The sequence below is a fragment of the Macaca mulatta genome, chromosome 8 (assembly GCF_049350105.2).
Source record: "Macaca mulatta isolate MMU2019108-1 chromosome 8, T2T-MMU8v2.0, whole genome shotgun sequence".
NCBI classification, from domain to species: Eukaryota; Metazoa; Chordata; class Mammalia; order Primates; family Cercopithecidae; genus Macaca; species Macaca mulatta.
Window position 1 is genome coordinate 39,383,546 of NC_133413.1, and position 14,116 is coordinate 39,397,661.

At 44.6% G+C, this 14,116-nt stretch overlaps 1 long non-coding RNA gene across 1 annotated transcript in view; it reads right to left on the reverse strand.

Moving 5' to 3' along the window:
* Positions 1-14,116, reverse strand: part of LOC114680228 (uncharacterized) — a 164,730-nt gene that overhangs the window by 58,177 nt on the left and 92,437 nt on the right. Inside the window, exons 3-4 of the long non-coding RNA XR_013396886.1 lie at positions 10,365-10,535; positions 7,598-7,730 (exon numbers count right to left, since the gene is read on the reverse strand). This is a non-coding gene — a long non-coding RNA (uncharacterized LOC114680228). The remainder of the gene's footprint in view (positions 1-7,597; positions 7,731-10,364; positions 10,536-14,116) is intronic.

The window sequence follows — 14,116 nt, forward strand, 5'->3', positions numbered from 1 at the left end:
GTAATATTGTCATATCTACTGGTATATCTATTTGTTCAACAAGTAATTATCAAATGCCTGCCTGTATCAGACACAGAAGCTAGAGATATGCATAGTTGTATTTCATGTTCCCTCTCAGGCCTGACACAGTAGACAGGACTCTGGCTCTGAACTCAAGAGATCTGGACTCATGCTCTGGTTTCTTTATTGATTAAGTCAAAGACTTTGGTTAAATATCTTAACTTCACCTAGCCTCAGTGTTTACACCTGTAAAGTGGAAATAATTCATCTGACATTTCTGACAGGGTCTCATGAGGATCAATAAAGTTATATAAGTAAAAGCGTCACAATTATAAAAGTATATAAATGTGAGCTATTATTACAATTAAGTATTATATATCATCTGTGTTTATTACTAATTGTTTCTTTCACTGTACATTTGTAATAATTTTTTGAACAGAAATTGCTATTGTTATCATTGTAATACGTAACCATACATCATTATACAAAGACTTTGCTTAATGTAATAGTGGGTAAATAAATAAAGGAATTATTTGAAGGTAGCATGTTTTTTCCAAATATTTTTACATATCTTATTCATCAAATAAAGAAGGTAACCCAGCCTTCTTAGAGCTTACGATACAGTCGCAAATACAGATCCTCATCATTGAATTATTGGCTAGATCAGTGTTAGTAAAGATGAATGACAAGGAGCGATAGGAGCACAGACCAAGGAGATGGCTCTAGCAGGAAGGAGGAAGGTCTCACTAAGAAAATCATCGCTAAACTGAGGTTTTTAATTAAATAGTATTGAACAAGCAAGAGAAGGAGACAAGAAGAGTGCTCCAAAAGAGAGACTAGTATGTTTGACAGACCAGAATCAAGTGCTAACATTACTGAGTTTAGGAACTGCAATCAACCCAGAGTGTTAGGACTGGAGAGAACCAAGGTCAGGGAGGCATGAGATAACCCTGGGGAGACTGGCAGAGGCCAGATCATACAAGGTCCTCTAGAGCACATGAAGAATTTGGGGTTAAGCAAAACCCACTGAAGAATTTGAAGCAGGAGAACTATGATCACATTTCCATTTTTATAATGGAACTTTCACAATGAAATGGAAAATAGATCTGAAGGGACAAGACTAAGTGTAGAAAGGTCAGTTAAGAACCTTTGCAATGATCAAAAAAAGAGGAATGATGTCTTGGACTAAGCTGGTAACAAGGTAGAGAGAAGTATGTGAATCTACAAATATTTAAGACCAGGTGCAGTGGCGTGCACCTGTAATCCCAGGACTTTGAGAGGCCAAGGCTGGAGGGTGACTTGAACCCAGAAGTTTGAGGCTGCAGTAAGCCATGATCTCACCACTGCACTCCAGCCTGGGTGATAGAGTGAGACCCTGTCTCAAAAAATAAATAAATAAAATAAAATAAAAAATATTTCAGAGGTATAAGTGACTAGGGTTGGAGAAAGATTGGCTATGCAGCAGTGAGGGAAAGAGAGAACTCAAGAATGATTCCAGTTTTCTGGTGTGAGCAACTGAGTGTATGATGAAGATACTTACTGAGAGTATGATCGAACCATAGAAGCAGCAGGTTTGAGGGGGGAAACAATGAGGTTAGTCTTGGAGATGTTAAGTGTGAGGTGCCTGTGGCAGAGGGAGCTAATTGTCCTCCCAATAATCATTCTGAGTGGCTGGGGGTTATATGTGCTGTAGACACTCAGCTCACCTGAGTCTCTCTCTCCAACTTTCCATTAGGCAGAGCCATATGACTGCTTTGCAAATACCAAAGAGAATGCATGATATCATGGCTCAAATAGGACTGAAGTGTATTTCTCTTGCACAGCATAGTCCTGAGTTTCTGGGCACTCCAGGGAGGGCAGGTGAGAAGGTGCAAAGAACCTTGGCCTTACAAGCCAGTTGGACAAACTTTGTCCCTGTCATTTTCCTTCCATCATTTTAATAGATTTACTTAATTTTTTATTATTCTATCATTGGGTTGATAAAGCCTAGGGCCTTCTATTTTTCATTTTCACAATAGAATATCCCAGGTTTTAACTGGCTACTCGGTCACCTAGGTAATAGCACATTGCCTAACTTAGCTTGCAACTAGGTAAGGCCACATAGGTCAAGTATACAAGGGCCAGGTACGATTGGGTCACTTTCATTTCTTTTTTTTTTTTTTTTTTTTTTTTTTTGAGATGGAGTCACACTCTGTCACCCAGGCTGGAGTGCAATGGCGTGATCTCGGTTCACTGCAACCTCTGCCTCCCAGAATCAGGTGATTCTCCCACCTCAGAATCCCGAGTAACTGGGACTACAGGCATCTGCCATCATGCCCAGCTAATTTGTGTGTGTGTGTGTGTGGTTTTTTTTTTGTTTTGTTTTTTGTTTTGTTTTTTGTTTTTTTTTTTTGAGATGAAGTCTCGCTCTGTCACCCAGGCTGGAGTGCAGTGGCATGATCTCGGCTCACTGCATCTCTACCTCTGGGTTTACACCATTCTCCTCTCAGCCTCCTGAGTAGCTGGGACTACAAGCACCCACCGCCTCCTTGGCTAATTTTTGTATTTTTAGTAGAGACGAGGTTTCACCGTGTTAGTCAGAATGGTCTCCATCTCCTGACCTCGTGATCCGCCCGCCTCGGCCTCCCAAAGTGCTGGGATTACAAGCATGAGCCACCGCACCCAGCCAATTTTTGTGTTTTTTTAGTTGAGACGGGGTTTCACCATGTTGGCCAGGCTGGTCTTAAACTCCTGACCTCTGGTGATCTGCCCACCTCAGCCTCCCAAAGTGCTGGGATTACAGGCATGAGCCACCATGCCTGGCCTACTGGGTCACTTTCTTAAGAGGAAGCGGGTTGCCTTCAGCTTCCTCTTCGACTTTGTACATGCTGGAAACACAGTGCATATAAGACACCTTTCCCCATGTGGAAAAGGACAATACTTTAAATGGTGAAGTCACAAGATAGAACAAAAAACTAAATCTCTAGACAACTTCATGGACCCACTTGCCCTCCCTGGAAAGCCCAGGAATTCTGGACTTTGTTGTGAAATAAAAATAAACTTGTCTTGATTTGAACCATTGTACTGTGTATTCTCTTTGATACGGCAAAGGAACCAACAAGAGGTGCCTAGTAGAAAGTTGGAGGAAAGGCTCATGAGAGTTGGCGAGTCTGAAGCCTTCAAAAGGCCATTGAAGTTGTGGCACGTAGACAGATCGTCTGGACAAGGGGAAAAATAGAGAAAGGAGAGACTAGGTCAAAACCTTAAGGACTCCAACAAGGTGACAAGGACCAAACCCCAAGCTAACAAAACAAACTGACAAGTGAACCAAAAAGTGAGCAGACCCCAGGAGAAGGTGATGTTCCAGAAGAGAGTGATCATATGCTAGGGAGGGGGCCCACAAGATGAGCACCTGTAAGATTTAGCGTCTTGCAGCTCTTTGGTGACCTTGAGGAACAATTTCAGAGGCATTGGTAAAGGACAGAAGCCACATCCAAGTGGACTGCAAAGTACCTGCAGTGATGATTATGACACCGTCATTTAGAAAGTGTGGCTGGAAAGAGACAGAAAGAGGTAGTAAATCTAGAGATTATGGCAGGAGCATCGTTTTTAAGATGGGAGCAGTTTGGCCATGTTTAAGTGCTAATGAGGAGGGAGAGCATGCATGCAATCTACAGTCCAGATCACAAGGCGGTGAGAAAGAATGGGAAGATCTAGTGATCCAAGGTGGAGGAACTGGCCACAGAGGGGGTAAAAAAGATCACTTCTATCTTAACAGAGGGGAAGAAGTCTATCCAACTACGTATCCACTCCTCTAATCTGAGTGCAGATTAACAAGTCCTTTATTTAACTTTTATTTTAGGTTCAGGAGTACACACGCAGATTGATTATATAGGTAAATTGCATGTCACAGCAGTTTGGTGTACAGTTATTTCATCACCTAGGTAATAAGAATAGTACCCAACAGGGCTTTCTCAAACCATACCTTCCTCCCGCCTTCCACCCTACAGCAGCCCCCAGTGTCTGTCATTCTCTTCTTTGTGTTCATGGGTGTACTCAATGTTTAGCCCCCACTTATAATTGAGAACATGTAAAATTTGGTTTTCTGCTCTTGCATTAGTTCTCTTAGGATAATGGTCTCCACCCCCATCCATGTTGCTGCAGAGGACATGATATTCTTTTTTATGACTGCGTAGTATTCCATGGTATATATATACCACATTTTCTTTATCCAGTCTACCATGGACGGGCATTTAGGTTGATTCTATGTCTTTGCTATTATGAACAGTGCTGCAATAAACATACACATGCATGTGTCTTTATGGTAGAATGATTTATATTCCTTTGAGTATATACCCAGTAATGGGATTGCTGAGTTGAATGGTAATTCTTTTTTGAGTTATTTGAGAAATTGCCATACTGCTTTTCACAATGGCTAAAGTAATTTACATCCCCAGCAGTGTATAAGCAACAACCTTTTTTTTAATCATCACTTTAGACAAGCTAGTTACCAAATCAGTCAAGTAGGACTAATAAGAGTTTTTGAACAAACATTTATAATAGTAAACTCTCTCTTACAGAATTTTGAAAACACCCTAATCAGTGGATGCTGGATGCTGAAACTGTCCACATTTTATTATCTATACTAATGTGTATATGCAAAATGCATGTCATTCCCAATTCGACATTTAGATTAAGAGCCCCTTGAAGGCAAGAATTTGAGAGTTTTTATTTGAATCCTGAGTACTTCATAGGTGCTTAATAAATATCTCAGGATTCAGTTAAAAACTAGAGACTTTGCAAAGCTGTTTGTTTGTTTGTTTGTTTGTTCTCTCTTTTTTTTTTTTTTTTTTTTTTTTTTGAGATGTAGTTTCGCTCTTGTTGCCCAGGCTGGAGTGCAATGGCATGATCTCAGCTCACTGCAACCTCTGCCTCCCAGGTTCAAGTAATTCTCCTGCCTCAGCCTCCCAAGTAGCTGGGATTACAGGCACGTGCCACCACGACCAGCTAATTTTTATATTTTTAGAAGAGACAGGGTTTTGCCATGTTGGCCAGGCTGGTCTCGAACTCCTGACCACAGGTGATCCACCCACCTAGGCCTCCCAAAGTGCTGGGATTACAGGCATGAGCCACCAAGCCCAGCCAATTATTTTTCTTTACCAAAGAATTCATCACTGGGTACCTTCAAATAGTCGGCAACCCTGGTGCATTTAAAATTTAATATAAACTGACATTCAAATTTAGGATATAAACTTGGCATTTTGAATTATTAGCATTTGAATTATATGAATTATTGCCATAGAATCTAGCCACTCTGGTGTTTTAGGGGTATATCTATTAAGTAAAATCAAGAACCCAGAGCCTTTCTCATCAGTGATAGGAGGTATAGCTATTGAAAAAGATAGCAGTCAAAGAAATATTTCTGAAATTTCCAAAGCTAGGGATGGAGGGAAGATGCAAAGAACCCCAACCTGACCGGCCAGTTGGATAAGCCTTATCCTTGTGCCTCGAGTCATTTTAATAGATTCTCTTAATTTCTTATCATTCTATCATGGGTTGACAAAGTCCAGGGCCCACCTATTTGTCTTGCCCCTGCAGTGAGTTTCTTTTTGAGGCCAAGAAGTGATTATGGGAAGGAAATATGCAGCTATGCACACTCTGGCGCCAGTTTTTACTTAAGCTCTAAAAATCACCCTGCCATGCCTTTGGTTTCTGAATTATTAGTCTATTCACACTCTTTGCCCCCTGTCAGGAGATGGAACTAAGACATACTGACAGTTCCTGGAGAGCCGTGTTTCTCTCTTCTGGGTCACTGCAAGTCACCCTCAAGAACACAGATCGGACGATGTGGTTGATGGGAATCGCAGCCTTCAGTCTTTATCTGCCTTCGGGAACAGAAAAGGCAAGTGGCTGGGAGCGTTAAAACATCAGTTCTAGAGAATCACCATCCAGTCCAGTCCCATCTTTTTGTAAACAAGGACACTGTGCCCCAAGATGGGGAAGCAATTTGCCCAAGCTCATGCAGCCACGTCAGCAGCAGGCTGAGGCTGGGATCTGATCTCCTGACTCCGGGGACAAGGCTTCCCCTGGAGATCTCCAAATTAACACATTAACCCCTTTTCAAGTATTTGGTTCCAGCCATTTCTACCTTTTCTGCATGGGTCTGGGAGAAGAAGAAGGTACACATTCCTACCCACAAGCTCTATGTTTTTCTAAGATAAGAATTCAGTTGGGGTAGAATCTGTCCCTGAGTGACATGTACTTTCCATTTTTCCATCTTACTGTTTTCTACAAATGCCCCCAGGAGGTCACAGAGGCTGGAGAACTCGCCTTAGTGCTCTGCCTTCCTTATTAGAGTCTTCACAGCACCCCTACTCCCACTCCTAAAAAAATTATTCCCAAATACCCAACCTGCCTGGCTCCTTTCCCATTTTGCAATTTCATCCTCTCAAAGCAAGGCATCTAGGCCTGTGAGGTCTGCACAGTCCAAAGGCACACATTGGCCAGGGAGCCAAGACAGTCCTTGAAAGTGGCCTCTGAACTTGGAAGCAGGAGCCACACCTTTAGGGCCCCTTTGTGTCTTTCAGGCCCTTTCAAACGTGCATACACAGATAAATATGCACACACATACATAAACAAGCACGCACGTATGCAAACTCACACTTGAAAATGTGTATATACACAAAAACATGCATACACGTATGCAATGCACGCGCGCGCACACACACACACGGGACAGCCAAAAAGCCAAAACAAAACAAAACAAAAACAGGCCCACGCCGGAGAGGAGAAAATGTCCCCTTTCCATCTGCAGGCTGCCTCCAGTGAAAGCATTCCTAAATACGATAGGTTAAATATATTGCTGCCATTACACTCTACAAGAAACACATTCCATAAAAACGAAGGTGCTGTAAATTATACAAATATGATGCTAACAAGCCAGGAAACGCGCCGCTAATGAGGTCAGCTACAGAACTCCCGCAGCGCTGCAAATCATATGCCAATCCTGCATATGAGGTACAAGAACGGCATTGGGTCAGCATTTTCTGAGTGTGTTTGTAACCTGCTGTTTGGTGTATGGTTACACAGGTAGATAAAAAGCCTCCACTTCTCCCCCCAGTGGCACCCCCACAACTTTGTTTATGTGTCAAATATCCAAGTCACCAGACGAGCACACTCTGCATTAATGTACCTGACTATTATGCCTATTGTTCTTCTGCTCGGAGTAGAGAATTAGTCACTCAGATGTGTAAATATTGGTTACAGTTTTGAAGCATGCAAGCTTTGTGTTCCTATCAGCCCCGTTCCTGGAGGAATTATGCATGCTGTTGGCACCGGGTTTTGTACACACTGTATTTGCTAAAGCTCTAAAAATCAAATAAACATGTTCTCGGCTCCTGAATTATTAGTCCATTCACCATCTTTCCCCGTTAGGGGGGGGAACAATAAACACACCAAAATATGGCATTTAGGAACTGCAACAAGATTTCTGCTTGGCATTTACAAGTTGGAGAACAATTGAAACACCCTTCCTCCGCCTTTGTCACGCAGCCTTCAGCACAGAGAGCCGAGACGGCTTTGAGGTCACTCCTAACCTCTTAGCGAATTAGATCTTTACCTAGAGTCAATGTGCAGGCTCCATTTCCGGACAGGTGTCAGACATGGGGTTCGGTGCTTCTCCCAGGGATGAGCCAGGGAGGGACTCAAGAATCCAGGCATTACCAGCTGGGCCATATAGCAAGACTCCATCTCTACAGAAAGAATTTAAAAACAATATTAGCCAGGAGTGGTGGTACACACCTGCAGTCCCCGCTACTCAAGAGGCTGAGGCAGGATTTTTTGAGCCAAGGAGTTCAAGGCTGCAGTGAGTTATGATCATGCCACTGCAATCCAGCCTGGGTGACAGAGCAAGACTCTGTCTCTTTAAAAAAAAAATGGAAAAAAAAAAAGAATCTAGGCATCAAAGAAACCCACTCCACCCAAATTCAGAGGTTACAACCACATCTACCAATAGCAGCCTGACTCCCCCGTCTTAGGGTTCTTTAACACTGTACTCCCTGCCAGAGGTTGGGATTAGCAAAGTCACATGATACGGTTTAAAAGGCATTGTTCAAAATGGTTAGATTCACCCCATAAACCAAAGAACCCCCAGACTGGCAACTATTTGGAAGAAAAGAGGGTTGCCAGTTTCATAGGCCAATCCCATTGTTTCTTGGCACATTTTTTTCCAATACTAAGATCCAGGGCAGTTAAGGTTTAAAGCCATTGAGGGTGAGTGAATAGAAAAATTGAGAAGTTTATAGTGAGATGCTCAAAAGGATACAAGCGAACATTTAGCAGATACATACGATCACAAAAATATCTGCTACCTCCCCCAACGCTAAGCAAGGTATTTATGGTAGAGCTTAAGTTTAGAGCCAACCTCAGGGGTGGGGGCTATTTTTCTGAGCCGCCTGGCCTAGCCCTAGTCTCAGACACCTGTTTATACTCCATCTCAAAGGTTTTATTGAGTCTGTGTTCTCCCCAGTCTAGGGGCCCTGCCGTGGATCTATTTGTATACACACATCACAGGTTTTGGAAATAACTTCAGCACATAAATGCCATTATTTCCAACACAGTTGGTGTAAACCATATTTACTACCCAAACACTCAGCTAAAAATTGAGCTGCAAGGAAACAGTCGCAGCCGCAGCAACAACAACAACAACAAAGAAATCCGTGACAGCTACAAACCACAACCACAAATCAAACACATTTGTAAAGTGGCCTTGAGGTGGGAAGCACAAAACAAAGGCATAGCAAGATGGCAGGCAGCGGCGGCAGCCTGCACACTGGAAGGAAAATTCGATTAGTAATTCCCTACTCTAAATTAAACACAGACTGCGTGTGGGGAGCACACAGGGATGTAAAAAGGAGTAGGATAGGCGCAGAGGGAGGGGGACACAGTAAGAGAAGCACTAGTTTTTTCTCACTACCATAAAATCTCAACAGTCTATGTGATCACTGACAAGGAAATCTCAGGATCTATACAGAAAGTGCTGGAACAGTCACTGGTATTCAACAGCCACCTAATATCCAGCATCGTCCAAACAAGACGGGATATTGAATAGGCAGCATCTCTGCAAATCAAGGCTCTCTCCCTGGCCTGGAAGTGGGAATTGTCTTGCTTGTTACTCCAAAGAAGAAAGAGAAGGCCACAACATCAAAGCCACACCCACACCCCAAGTGGGAATTTTCATTCATTCCTTTTTTTTTTTTTTTTTTGACAAGCATTCAGTAAGCACCTGTTTGGTAAAGAGTAAAAACGATGTGTTTGGCACTGTAAAGGACAGAAATATAGGTAAGACCTTATAGTCTCATAGAGAAATAAGAAACACTCATAAGCTCAACACAGTGACTCACACCTATAGCCCCAGCACTTTTGAAGGCCAAGATGGGAGGATGGTTTGAGCCCAAGAGTTCAAGACCAGCCTGGGAAACATAGCAACAAAAATACAAAATAATCAGCCGGGTGTAGTGGCATGCACCTGTAGTCCCGGCTACTTGGGAGGCTGAGGTGGGAGGATCACTTAAGTTCAGGAGGTCGAGGCTACAGTGAATGGGGATCACGCCACTGCACTCCAGCCTGATCAAGAGAGTGAGACCCTGTCTCAAAAAATAAATTCATTAAATTAAATTAAAATAAAGGAAACTATTTTAAGAAAAAAAGAAATGTTAATAAGAAAATGATGGTTAAGTAGAAAATAATGATAATAGCCTTTTTTAAAATGTCAAAAAAGCAGTATATGATTGGCAGCCCAGTGAGAGAATGATATGAGCTGTAACTCCTGACTGAGTCCCAGGTAAAGAGAGAGCACTATAGGCTGGGGGCGATTCAGGAAGGCTTCAGGAGGAAGTGGACCTTGAAAGCAGACAGAACTGAGCTGGACAAAATAGAGTCAGGAGGAGCAGACTCAATGCAGGAGAATTACAGGAGATGGGAACAGCCAGGAGATGGGAACAAACATAGGCTGTCTGGGAAGTCCAAAGCGACCGTTTTGAAAGATGTGCAGATTTGTAAAGGGGAAGGGAGGCAGATAAAGTTGGAAAGGTTGTTTGTTTCTGCTGAACATTAACCAAACTAATAACTTGGAGATTTGATCATAGTTCAAAATTACCTGTAATAAACACTAGGCAGGCTTCAGTAGAAGATAACCCTTATTCCTGTATTCCTCATGTGTTTTCACAGAGGGAGAGGGAGTCACTACAGAAGCAGGCACAGGACTGTGTGCTGGAAGATGGAGGCATCTCTCTCCAGCCTGTGTGAGTCCGTCGTGAACACATAAGCACTGGGTCATTCACACTACCTCCCTCCTGGAAGGCACTAAGCCAGCGTAGTATACTTACCAACCGCCTCTGTCTCCTCTCAGGCAAAATGCATGTTCAGGGGAGGGCAGGTGAGGGCCAGAGGAAGAGGGTGACAGAGAGATACGGTTCTTCCAGGCCAGGCAGAAGGTACTTGAACTCGGTAGGAAGGTCGGCTGTTTGTAACGGGAATGAGTCGAAAATCACCATCACCTAGAACAGACAAAGTGTGAAATATGCATTTTTCTCTTTCGTTTTACACCATTTTTATGAGACCTCTGTGTAGACGCAGCAAGCAAGCCCTTGGCTCAGGCCCTGCAGGGTTGGCAGATTTATTACTGAAGAAGAAAAAAAATGAAAACAGTTCAGCTGTCTGGCCAGGTAGAAGGGATTATCTCCACTTGAAAGAAATAGACAAAAAAAGACTTGCTGGGGTGGTGAGAAGGACACTTTCCCTGCCCAAAGCTGTGCGCCCTCCACGGCAGCTAAAATCCGCCACTAATTCTTCAAATGGCTCTTATTTCCACCTCCAACCTGGCTATGAGAACCAAACTGCCTCTCCTGCAAGCCCCTTCACTGGCTCTCTTTGTACCAAACCCTCTTGGTGCCTGTCCCAGCATGGTGGAGTTGCCACCTGATACGGACATTTATTCTTCTACCAGCACCAAGGGGTTAGGCCCAGACCTGGAAAGTGCTCCCCAGATGGGGCACCTGGTAGGACCTGGGTCTAGAGAAGCAAATCACCACAAATTCCAGCTCCTGGAGAGGACTCCAGTCAAGAACTTGGAGCACCTCCTCTGGCCTTCTCCAGGGCCCTACCCTACCCAGGGCTCGGCCCAGCATCAGTTCAGCCTTGGGTCAAATACCCCATCTTATTCTCCGAAATAGTAAGACTGTCAGAGTACCAAAAATGGCTGTCACAATTTACAAAATGCCCTTTCACTCACATTATCACATTCAACCAACTATTCATTTTAACAGACTTCATTCTTACCATGTGCCAGGTACCATGCTAGGTACCAGGCATAGAAAGGGGCCATGATGACACAGTGCCAGCTCTCAGGACTCTCACAGACCAGCGGGCTGGCGTCTTAGTCCTCAGGCTATAAATGGTCCCCCCTTATAAATAACAGAAATTTACTGCTCACAGTTTGGAGGCTGGGAAGTCCAAGATCAAGGTGTCGGCAGATTCAGTGTGTACCGAGGTTTTCCACTGCTTCATAGATGGTACCTTCTGTACATCTTCCACCAGCGGAAGGGGCAGAAAGCCTCCTTCAAGCCTATTCTATAAGGACATTGATCCTAGGCATGAGAGCTCTGTCACCTTCCAAAAAATCCTCACCTCCTAATACTATTGTACCAGGATTAGGTGTCAACATACACATTTGGGGATGGGAGGCGGGACACAAACATTCGGACCTAGCAGCTGGCTTTTCCCAGCCCCCACTCAGGTAGGTGTGATTTTCATGCCTACTGCTTCCTGCTTCCTGTCCTCCCTTCCCCTCTCCAGCCAGCCTTAGAAGACACTTTTCCATCAGTTCTCCTCTCCCAGGAGCTCTGTTGCTGCTTGCCTTTATCAAAGGCCACACTCACCCAGAGGAGAAGAGGTAGATAAGAGAAAAGACACGTCCTACATCCCAGGACCTGAGCCTGGCACCTCGTCCCCAGCTTCTTACTACTCGCCTTCTCTGGTCATGGAGAACTGGTTGGCTCTCCCCACTTCTGACTATACCTCCCAGTCCCCCAACCCTTGTCTGCCCCCTAGAAACTGAGATCTTGAAGTCCCAGCTGGGGTTCCTTTTCTGAGAACATTGCAGACAAGGGAGGCTCAAGCCCTCACCCCTCCCTCATCCATCAGCCTCACCTGCAGCACCGGCCTCTCCTGCATCACTGTCTGGCCAGACTCCACCTCCTTGCCCCACACCCCTACCCTCTCTCCAGCCCCGAAAGAAGTGAGGGGTGAGTGTTTGCAAAGTGCTGTGAGGAGGAAAGAAGCCAAGTACTTCCCATCCACAAGAAGAAAGCGATTTTAATTGAAAAACGGAATCACAGATTACATGCAAATCTTTGTTGGCAAATTTCAATTACCGCCAAATTAAATGCATAGCTAAGCTAAGCATCTTCGGGACACTCCATTTAATGTTTTCCCGGGATGTGTCCACAGCAATCAGAGGCAGCATGATAGGTATCCTCCTGCAGAATGAGCCTGCAGGGAAGAAGTCTAGGATGCTCAAGCTCTAGCTGCTTGGGGCCCACATTTGGACCTTCAACAAGGTTATCTCAGCTGCCAAGTGGCCCAGGAGGGAAGAAGAGAAGAGTTCTTCCTGGCTTTACCCCTCCAGCCTCCTGTCCTTCAAACAAAAGCAGGCACCAGCAAGGGAAAAAAAGAGGGAGTATTCTAATAGCAATAATACTAAAAATTACCCTCCAAAAAATTGCCTTGTCTTTGCCTATTGTTTTACAAATGAGAAAACAGAGGCTAGAGCATGCCTTGAGCAAGCTTAAGCAGCTCGCCGCAGGGCCAGGACAGGAGCACAGGTTATCCATGCCCAGAAAAGGATTTTGTTCCTAGATCACCCAGTTAACCCTAAAGAACAGGGCGCACACTCTGCTGGGGGCCTAGGGATGATGATGCTGTTTTTATTCAGCTCTTTCTCATTTCACTCTCATACTCTACTTTGTATTGGCAACTGTGTCAGGCACTTTGCTCCTTGCCACATGTCCCTCAATACAGGTGCTTTGACACACCAGGCACTGTGCTAGGTACTGGGACTAGAAGACCAGAAACCCAACCACTCGCACATTGCACACAGCTGTAGGTCATATCCTGCAAGCACTGTGTCTTGCTGTGACAGTGAACACTACAATCACCACACCTAAGACTTTGGTTATAAGACAGTCTCTCCAAGCAGATTGTAAATGCCTTAAGGGAAGAACTGTGATCACTGATCTAAGCAACTCTACCCTCTAGGTCCAGCACCCTTCAGAACCTCCCTTACTGTGCACTCACAGAAAGTAACACGTATTGGAAAGAAATCTGTAAGATCATGGTAGTTGTTGCTCAAGAAACATGGGGATAGACATGTGAAGTATTGCCCTGAATTAAGAGGTGTTCCTTCATGCCTTCCATCCAAACAGGAAGCTACTTATCACTATGAGATTGTTTTGATGCTGGCCAATATTCATGTCTCTAGAACACACCACGGGGCATTCGGTTAAGCAATAGTCATGCCCATCACAGCAGCTGTCTTGGCCTAGGGTACTCCTGCTCTGACCTGGTGACAGACCCCAGGACCTTTTGGACACCTGAGTGTAGAGAGCATGAGAAGGTGATCTGTAGGCCTAGCCCCAGAGTGGGAAGCCACACGGTTCAGGGAGCTGGAGCAGCTGCCCTGTCCAGGGCCCCCATCCTCAGTCTGATGAGATAAGCCAGGAAGAGTCTGACAGGCCAGGCTGCTAGAGAGAAAGAAAGTCCCCCTCAACAGGGCCTGGGGCTGCCCAGCTAGGGCCGCCTCTCACTCTGACTCCGCCTCTGCAGAGCATGTGGGTTCTCATGGCCTTATCTGCCAGATGGCTCCTGGAGGGGATGATTTATTAGGTGCAGAAAGCTCGCTGATAAATTTTACTGCAAGTCCCCGGCAGAAGACTGGGGGTAGCAACAGCCCGGCACAGGCAGCTCTAATGGAAAGTGCCGTCACCAAAGAGCAAAGCATTATTTATGACTGTCTGTAATGCCGTTCGGGGGAAATTCATCATCGCCTCCCTGCTCTGTGCACACAGGGACAGCAGCACTG